Consider the following 10,051-nt stretch of genomic DNA (forward strand, 5'->3'; position numbering starts at 1 on the left):
TTCCAGAATGTTTCTAGAGATATTCTTTGGGTTTCCCTTCAGGCCAACCTTAATAGAAAAACATGAATAGATAGGGTAGGACTTCTGCCCTCAAGGAGTTGATGGTCTGACACATCTATTTGAACAAACATATGTTTATAGATGATCATATGACAGATACTACAAGAGCACTAGAAGTATACATCCCTGCCAGAAAGGGCCGATCTCTCAGATCTATGTGTTATTTTAACAAAGACATCTTGCAGCCCTGGCCCTTAGCGCTGCCTTCTGGGAAGCCAGCTTCTGAGAAGTTCCCTACATTAGCAGGTTGTTTTCCCACCTGGACCACAAAACACCTGTGTCTGGGGAACCCTGAACTTCAGTAACTGTGGCTGGTCCTTGCTATGATGTGACCGAATACCAATAAAAACCCTGGGCCCTGAGTCTCAGATAGGTTTCATTAGGCAGACAAGCTGTAGGCGAGTTGCTGTGTTTCTATGCTACAAGAGACAGTGCTTGGACTATGTGGGAGAAGGCGAGGGTGGGAGGATATGAGAGAATAGCATAGAAACATGTACATTACCATATGTAAAAGAGATAACCAGTGCAAATTCAAAGCATGAAGCAGGGCCCCCAAAACTGGTGCTCTGGGACAACCCAGAGGGATGGGGTGGGGAGGGAGATGGGAGGGGTGCTCAGGAGGGTGGGACGCATGTACACCCAGGGCTGATTCATGTCGATATATGGGAAAAACTACCACAATACTGTAATTAGCCTCCAATTAAAATAAATTTTTTTAAAGTGCTTTGTGTTTGGGAACGATAGGGGAAGCCTATGCATGGATTCTTCCAGACTAGGTCTGTGCCTTTTCATCTCACTGGTCCCAATGTGGAAACTTGCTCTGTAGCTGTGATAAATAAATAAGTGAAATCATAAACAGGACTGTACGATGAGTCCTCATAAGTCCTTCTAGAAAACTGCCAAACAAGTGAGTGATTTTTTTGGACACCCAAACAATCCCATTTTCAACAGTTTACCATTTGGATTGGTATTTACACGTTAGTGTCTTTCCAAACACCTGGTCAGTGAATTTGAGTCTGGGGGGCAAAATAAAATTTTTAAATAGATGAAAGAAATTACTTTGCCAAGTTCTTTTTAACTTTGCCTCACCTACCTGTCATCAGTGTTTTTAAAAATAAGAAAATCTATACCATATTTAACATACACCCACATATGTAATATACACATATATGGTGCCACATCTTCAATTTCAGAAATGTCAGTTGAACATCAAATGACATAAAAAGAAAGGACAGAATGAAGCCAAGGGCAACATGGCTTCTATTAACCTATCAGCCATAATCTTTTATTCCAGTTATTTGACAAATTAACTGATCTTGAATAAAAGGGGCAAGCCGGCACTGGGAACTTCCATTTCGTGTTGGCATTGTTTTCAATAATTATATGCAGGGCTTGCTATCAGCACTACCCCAGTGTTGTGCTAGGAATAGAAAAGTGTGAAAAGAAACAGTATTCCATCCGAAAAGGACCCATCCGTTTTTATCAGCATGCCTTTCTTCCTGCTAGTTCTTCTGCCATAGAGAATCTAAAATCCTGGGTCTTTGAGACAGAATTAGAAAATGTCATAATTATTTTCAAACATTTTCTTAAATACTAACCTAAATCATACAAGAGATAGCCAATTTTATAGAATGGTACTTCAATAAACATTAACAGTCCCCAAATTTCTTTCTCTACCCCCAACACCTATAACCTGTACACATGATAAGGAAAAAGCACTCCTCAATTTTGTACGTTCCTCAGTGATTAACCTATAGAATCTTATATTTCACCTCTCTTATCTGCTTCTTATAACTGACACAAAACAGTGATAGGTATATGGGGATATAAGTTAATTTTCACCCGTATCCTAAAGACAATCAAGTCATATTTTAAAAGCTGTTAATCAGGAATCCACACTTCAGAGGCGGCCAAGGCAAACACTTCAAATGTATTACCTAAATCTGCTCCAGCGGGTTTGTTAATTAGCATAAGAGGCGTCAGAAGTCATTTTTCATTGATGAAAATTTTCATTTTTCATTGTAGTTTTGTAGCCAGCAAAACTACATAGGCCCTACTGCCCTTGTATGAGGAAAGAATAAGAATTGGGCCAAACCAGCAGCTAAACACCCAAGAGTAAATCCTCTAAATTCTGCCATACCATCTGGCCTTGAGCACAATGCCTCACCATCACCCACTGTCCACTTGACAGAAAACTCTGTGCCCAGTCTAGCTAGACACCTGATACCATCCCTGTTTCCAAGAGAACTCTTCAGGCCAGTCCTGTCCAGAGACTCCACTGCCCTTCCAAGAACAGTAACTAGGTTCTGTTTTCTTTTTCATTTTCTTTCTTTCCTTTTGCCAGCTCACTAATTAATATCCATATAAACTTGGATCTGAAGCTTGCTTTCCTGTTTACATAAGAACATACCACCCACTAGCCCTGTCATGGAAAAAAAGAGACATAGATCTCCCTTATCTCTCTTTCTCAGACTTTTACCAAGAAACCATTTTTAAACTATCCAATTGGAATAATGAAGAAGGCAATGGCAACCCACTCCAGTAGTACTCTTGCCTGGAAAATCCCATGGACGGAGGAGCCTGGTAGGCTGCAATCCATGGGATCATGAAGAGTTGGACACGACTGAGCGACTTCACTTTCACTTTTCACCTTCATACATTGGAGAAGGAAATGGGAACCCACTCCAGTGTTCTTGCCTGGAGAATCCCAGGGACAGCGGAGCCTGGTGGGCTGCCGTCCATGGGGTTGCACAGAGTCGGACACGACTGAAGCGACTTAGCAGCAGCAGCGATTGGCATAAATCCCCTCACAACTACTTTCACCCTATTTCACAACGACCTGGCTATATTCTCCAAAAGGTATATAAGTTTGTTTCATAACCGATGTATAGCACCTAGATGTTTTTGGTATTAAAGGAATGTTTGACAATATTTTGATGGAAAAATAGGAAAAAGTGAAAGTGTTAGTCACTCAGTCATGTCTGACTCTTTGTGATCCCATGGACTGTAGCTTGCCAGGCTTCTACATCCATGGAATTCTCTAGGTGAGAATACTGGAATGGGTTGCCATTCTTCAGGGGAACTTTCCAACCTAGGGATTGAACCCAGGTCTCCCACATTACAGACAGATTCTTTACCATCTGCAGCACCAGGGAAGCTAAGAAGACCATCAGGCCATATTCTGTATTGCATATAAGCCAGGCAAGTAGCACAAAAAAACAAAACAAAAAACCACCTAACAATTCTGAGATGGACAAATCTACGTAGAAACATGAGAACTGATTTGGAACCAGGCAGCAAAAGTTACCATTTTTCATATTTGACATTGCTCTCCACCTCCAGCCTGCTCTTATTCTTATTTCAGACCTTTTTGCCAATGCCTTAAAAGGAAGTTGCCCACTGTAGTTGTTGCTTTTTTAAAAAAAATCTGTAACACTCACTATATTTTTTCCAAGATAAAATGCTCTGAGCTATGTATCCATGGTGTTTCTTTTTTTTTTTTTTTAAGTCAGATAAACATATGCTACTTTCTGGTATCTATAACACTTTCCACTAAGTTCTTCCTGTATTGTTTAGGTGGGCCTTCTTCTAGGACAGAGGTTCTTAAAGTATGGTTCCTAGATCAGCAGCAGCATCACGTGTAAATTTATTAAAAATGCAAATTCTCAGACCCACCCCCAGACCTAATGAATAAGAGGCTCTGGGAGTGGGTCCCCAGTAATCTGAAAATAAAAAGGCTTCCAGGTGATGCTAATAAACACTGAGGTTCGGAAATCACATTTGGCACACACTTAGTTAAACTTGGAAACACTGACTACAGATGTACCCAAGCTGTCATCTTTAGAGAGAGGGGAAGCAGATGGCAAGGAGGTTCATCTTTTTGTCATGCTTGACTGGCAAGTTGAAAAGTGGTTTTGCAAAGTTCACAAAATCTTTTTACCACCACATGAGACCTCCCTCCAGTATCAGTGCAGCTGCCATCTTTGCACATGCTCTCCAGTTATTGGCCTGCTTTCTACAGCTTGCTATGGGCAAAGTTTCAAAACACCTGTTGCTGACTACAGAATATCATCTCTTCTCTATGAAAGTGAAAGTGTTAGCCACTCAGTCGTGTCCAACTCTTTGCGACCACATGGACTGTAGCCCACCAGGCTCCTCTGTCCATGGGATTCTCCTCTTCTCTACAGTACGAGGGAGAAAACAAAAGCAAGCTAATGAAATCATCATGGATGTGCATGTCACATGGTATCCAGTGGCATCGAGGCTGGTCACAGCAGTGCCACTACAGGGCTCTGAGCCCCAGTTTGAGGAATGTGCCCAGAAATTTTGGTTGTATTTCAAAATGTGATAAAGTTGATTCAACCAAGAGAGAAGAGACAGCTCATTCAATCCAAACCCAAAGCAGAACACTGCCTTCAGGAGAAGGCTTTCCAGAAAAAAAAAAATCGATTCATAAGCATGTTTTGGTTTAATTAATTTTTAACAGATTTTATTTTTTGAGCAGTTCTCAGTTAACAGAATTGAACAGAAGGTACAGAGAATTCCCATATAAATGGATGTTGGTTTGGGGGGGGGTCTATTGAAACAAAGAAGAATTTTCTTTTTTAGCCTGTTGATGTGATGGATTGCATTAATTTTCAAATGTTGAAGCAGCCTTGCTTATCTAGGATAAATTCCACCTGGTTGTGGTGTATAATTATTTTTATACATTGTTGGGTTCAATTTGCTAATATTTTATTGAGCACTTCTGCATCTATGTTCACAAGAGATAACTGGTCTGTAGTTTCCTTGACTTGTAATGTCTTTGGTTTTGGTATTAAGGGAATGCTGGCTACATATAATGAGTTATGAAGTATTCCTTCTGCTTCTAGCTTCTGGAAGAGATTGTAAAGAATTGGTATAATTCCTTCCTTAAATGTTCAGAATTCTTCCTGAAGAATTCACCAGTGAACTTATCTGGGCCTGCTGTTTCCTGCTTTGGAAGGTTATTAATTAGTCATTTAATGTCTTTAATAGTTATAGGCCTATTCAGATGGTCTTTTTTCTTGTGTGAGATTTGTCAGAGTGTGCCCTTCAAGAAATTGGCCCATTTCATCTAGGTTATCAAATTTTTGAGCAGAGAGTTTTTCATAAAATTTCTAATGTGCATAAGATCTGTAGTGATGTGCCCTCTTTCATTTCCAATACTAATAATTTGTATTAATTTTTTCTTAGCTTGGCTAGAAGTTTATTAATTTTATTGATGTTTTCAAAGAAACAGCTTTTAGTTTTGTTGTGAAAACAAAAATAAATTTAATTCAGTTCTACTCAAAAGAAACTCATTATTTCTTTAGAGCAGACTGACTTGGAAATGACTAAAATATAATGCAATATGGTTGATAATGTAAAACATTTATGAAGGGCTACTGTAAAATATATGGGAGTGGGGAGTGCCACTGGAATCTAGTTGAGAAGAACCTGCATGAATGGGATGGATAAGCAAGTGTATTCAAGAAGGAAGGACCTATGAATATGTCTCGTTTACTCTCAGGTGGTCAGCATCTTCTAAAACAGTCCCTTCAAAAATCGTATTCACTTACATTATTGCCACCTTTTCCACTCTTTCAGCAACTAGAGAGGAAATTATGCTGCACTGCTATATTTGCGTAAGATAAATTCAGGTTCTCTAGATGTCCCCCAAATACTCTTCAGTATAGCTCACTATACCCTCTGCTATAAATGAACTTTGAGGAGATACAAAGGTAAGGTTACAGGGAATATATGAAGATGTGCTGACACATTAATGGATATACTCTTGTACCAAATACTGAAGAAAAATACTGCGCGATGGTGCAAGTGGAGAGAGGAAACCACATCAAAATGTCAGTCATAATACAGCTTTCTTTCCTCCCCAGAATTCACTCTATGAATGAAAATATTATTATTTCTTCTCTGACATGATCTTCTTATCAGCACGCCACAGGCCAGAGACACATTTGAGCCTCGGCTTTATTTACCACTTTGTTGTTAGGAAGTCACTTACCTATCTGGATAGCCACGGTATCAAAACATACTCATTCTGTCACCATCAGAGATTATTTAAGTCTTCTTTTGAGGATACTATTGTATTATTACATGACATATAATAAGTAAAATAATAAGTAACAGCACCAACAAGCACTTTGGGAGACCCCATTAAAAAATTAAATAATTATAGAGACATTTTTTTTTTTACCCAAGAGATTCCAGTCACTCTCAAATACTATGAAAGTAAGACAGGAAGAAGGAAGGAGCACCTATCACCACTTTCTTGTTTGATAAGTCAGTGGTGCCTCATGATACACAAGCATTCTAGGTTATTAGCAGGACGGAATCTAACTCATAAGTTTTATGGTCAGGGTGTTATATATGGCTGGTGAGATTTTGAAAAGGTACTTTACATGAAGCAGACAACTAAAATACCTTGGGGTGGAGGCAATTCAAGGAATTGTATGCAAACAATAAAAGACATGGAAAGTGCAGATTAGTTGCCTTTAAAATTATTTATGATGTGAGGCCTATAATTGTACCTATGGATTTCCTTTTATAATCACTTAACCATCTTTCTTATGTGTAGTAGCGGGCAGCCAAAAACATCATCTTCAAGGCTGCAGATCATCTGTCATTCTTTTTAATCAGAACGGACTTGACAGTCATGATTTCTTATTAGAGGGAATTTTATGGCCCTGGGTAATGGAATTCAAAAACTACCAAAATGTAATGATTTCTGGTGAATAGGCAATAAAGTTATAGTGATATTTGATGAATGGAGCTCCTGGGAATAAATCGAGTTCCTTAAACTATCACTGCCATTAGCACTCCATTTTTTTCCCCTTGTTTCTTATGTGAGGCCAGGAGTGCTTACATTTGCAATGACATTTTAAAAATGACTCTGAACAGTTTGCCCCTTGGAGATGTCTTCTAGTCTAGGAATTGTGAGTATGAGTATGTCAAGGAAGAAAGAACAGAGGGAGTGGGAAGACACTTTTATAAGTATACAAAACTATTGGGAGGGTGGGCCCTGGCTTAACGTCTATTGGTGGGAGAGAAGACCTTGGCCTCACCTCATTCCAGTCATTTCAACAAGATTAACTCATGGGTGTTGTTAATTATGTACTAAGGCCAAACACCAGCACCAGAATTCTGGTTAGGTGGTTGTGGGATGGGGGCTGGACCCCTGTACTTTATAAAATCTACACACATGAGTCCTTTGTTCAGTCATGGTGGTCCATAACCGCTTCCATGGTGATTCCGCAGGCACACCCTTTATCTAAGACACAAAACAATCCTTTTAAGCAGTAGTTGAAGAGTAGAGTGTTGCTTTACCCTTTTGGCCGTGAAATAATCTTATTATAATGCAGACCTTAGTTTTGGCCTGAGCACTTACTGGGATAAATGTGCAATGTTGGTGCACAGTCTGGCTCATGGAAGGAAAGTGCAATGGCAGAAGTTTTACTATAATTTTTAATAATAGCTCTGGGTGATGCCTTTTACTGTGATCTGTTTCAAGTCTGAGCATGTAATGGGGGTATTAATCCATTTCAGTATGTGAATGGACACTACTAGAGACATAGGCTTGAACTTTGAAATCAAGCTCCATGCTTCATTCCATGTATGTCCAGGAATTCACAGGAAGCTCAGTGCAGCCCCTCTAAACCCGTCTGCTTAGTCGTTTAGTTGTGTCCAACTCTTTGCTACCCCATGGTCCATAACCTCAGATATGCAGATGACACCACCCTTATGGCAGAAAGTGAAGAGGAACTAAAAAGCCTCTTGGTGAAGGTGAAAGAGTAGAGTGAAAAAGTTGGCTTAAAGCTCAACATTCAGAAAACGAAGATCATGGCATCTGGTCCCATCACTTCATGGGAAATAGATGGGAAAACAGTGTCAGACTTTATTTTTTGGGCTCCAAAATCACTGCAGATGCTGACTGCAGCCATGAAATTAAAAGATGCTTACTCCTTGGAAGGAAAGTTATGACCAACTTAGATAGTATAGTCAAAAGCAGCGACATTACTTTGCCAACAAAGGTCTGTCTGGTCAAGGCTATGGTCTTTCCAGTGGTCATGTATGGATGTGAGAGTTGGACTGTGAAGAAAACTGAGTGCTGAAGAATTAATGCTTTTGAACTGTGGTGTTGGAAGACTCTTGAGAGTCCCTTGGTCTGCAAGGAGATCCAACCAATCCATCCCAAAGGAGATCAGTCCTGGGTGTTCTTTGGAAGGAATGATGCTAAAGCTGAAACTCCAGTACGTTGGCCACCTCATGCGAAGAGTTGACTCATTGGAAAAGACTCTGATGCTGGAGGAATTGGGGGCAGGAGGAGAAGGGGACGACAGAGGATGAGATGGCTGGATGGCATCACCGACTCGATGGACATGAGTTTGAGTGAACTCCGGGAGTTGGTGATAGACAGGGAGGCCTGGTGTGCTGCAATTCATTAGGTCACAAAGAATCGGACATGACTGAGTGACTGAACTGAACTGAACTCGACTGCAGCCACCAGGCTCCTCCATCCATGGGGATTCTCCAGGCAAGAATACTGGTGTTGGTTGCTATGCCCTCCTCCAGGGAATCTTCCTAACCCAGGGATCGAACCCAGGTCTCCTGCATTGCCCTCGGATTCTTTACCGACTGAGTCACTAGGGAAGCCCAAAACTACTGGAGTGGGCAGCCTATCCCTTCTCCAGGGGACCTTCCTGACCCAGGAATAGAACTGGGGTTTCCTGTATCGCAGGCGGATTCTTTATCTAGGGAGGCAAATATTTCTTGAAAGGCTTCCCTTGAATGTTCACGTTTGGTGTTCAAGATTTTTATTCCTATTCCCTAAAGCTGTAGTATGTTTTAAATCAGGATAATTCTCTTTGAAAAGATGGGAAAGTTAGCTTGGGACTTGAAAAATCCAACTGTTTTGCCAACTACTTTGCTAGTGAATACAAACAGAAATATGTATTCTCTTTTTTCCCCCTTTCAACCATGTTCTTTATCTACCCAGGTGGCATGCTCCCTTTTCAATATGCAATCTTAGTAAATAATAATTAAAAATTATTGCAAAATTGTGCCCTTCTGATTTTCAGGGAATTTAAAGAGAACGTTTCCTTGATTTGTCCTGGGAGACCTGCCATTTCAGAAAAAACACTGCAAAACTTAATGAACTAAACATAGGCACCTCAGCCCAACTTTAATTTCTAACTTAGTTCGGGAAAGTCAATTTAGTAAGCTCTAAGAGGATTTTCAATGCTTCTATTTATATTCTGAAGAACACTAGACTGGTATGCAAGTCTTAAAAAGCAATGAACTGTGAATGCCTATCAGGGGGAAGACCTGTTAAACTCACCTCTGTGGAAGATAGCAGGAGGGGATTAGGCCCTTATTCTCTGCAATTTAATCAAGAATCTTTAAGACCAATCAGAGCTGAGCACAAAGCTGTAAACTAGGAAAGTTCAAGTATTTGGGGGGAAAATTCTTAAATATAAGTATTAGACCAGATTTCCATCTCTAGGTGAAAGATCAGATAATTAAAGTCTTATCTTTTTCCAAAAGCTTTAGGAATCTTTCTTCTACTGAGGACTTTGGTTTCAGATGGGGGAAAGACAAAAAAGACCATCTTCTTGGACTTTCCATTAGTGTAAATTTGGGCCTTGTGGATTTGGGGAGGATGAGCCCTGCAGGCTAAGGACAGATTTTGGGTGGAAGTCAACCAATGTAAATATATATACCAACATATGTTTGGCCAAGCATGTCAGTAATTTATAATGTACTTATAAGACATTCCCTTCTCATTTTCTACTTTAACATCCTAGTTGAATGATACACAGAAATGTACCCTGTTAATCTCAGCAGGTTTGGGAGACCTGGAGAAACAAGCACGTCTGTTATTTTCCTGGTGTGGACTTAGACAAAGACAGCAGCAATGGCATTCCTACAGATGAGGAAAAAGAAGCTCAGAGAGGTAAACTGGCCCAAGGAAACA

Source organism: Bos mutus, chromosome X (assembly GCF_027580195.1).
Source record: "Bos mutus isolate GX-2022 chromosome X, NWIPB_WYAK_1.1, whole genome shotgun sequence".
Taxonomy (NCBI): domain Eukaryota; kingdom Metazoa; phylum Chordata; class Mammalia; order Artiodactyla; family Bovidae; genus Bos; species Bos mutus.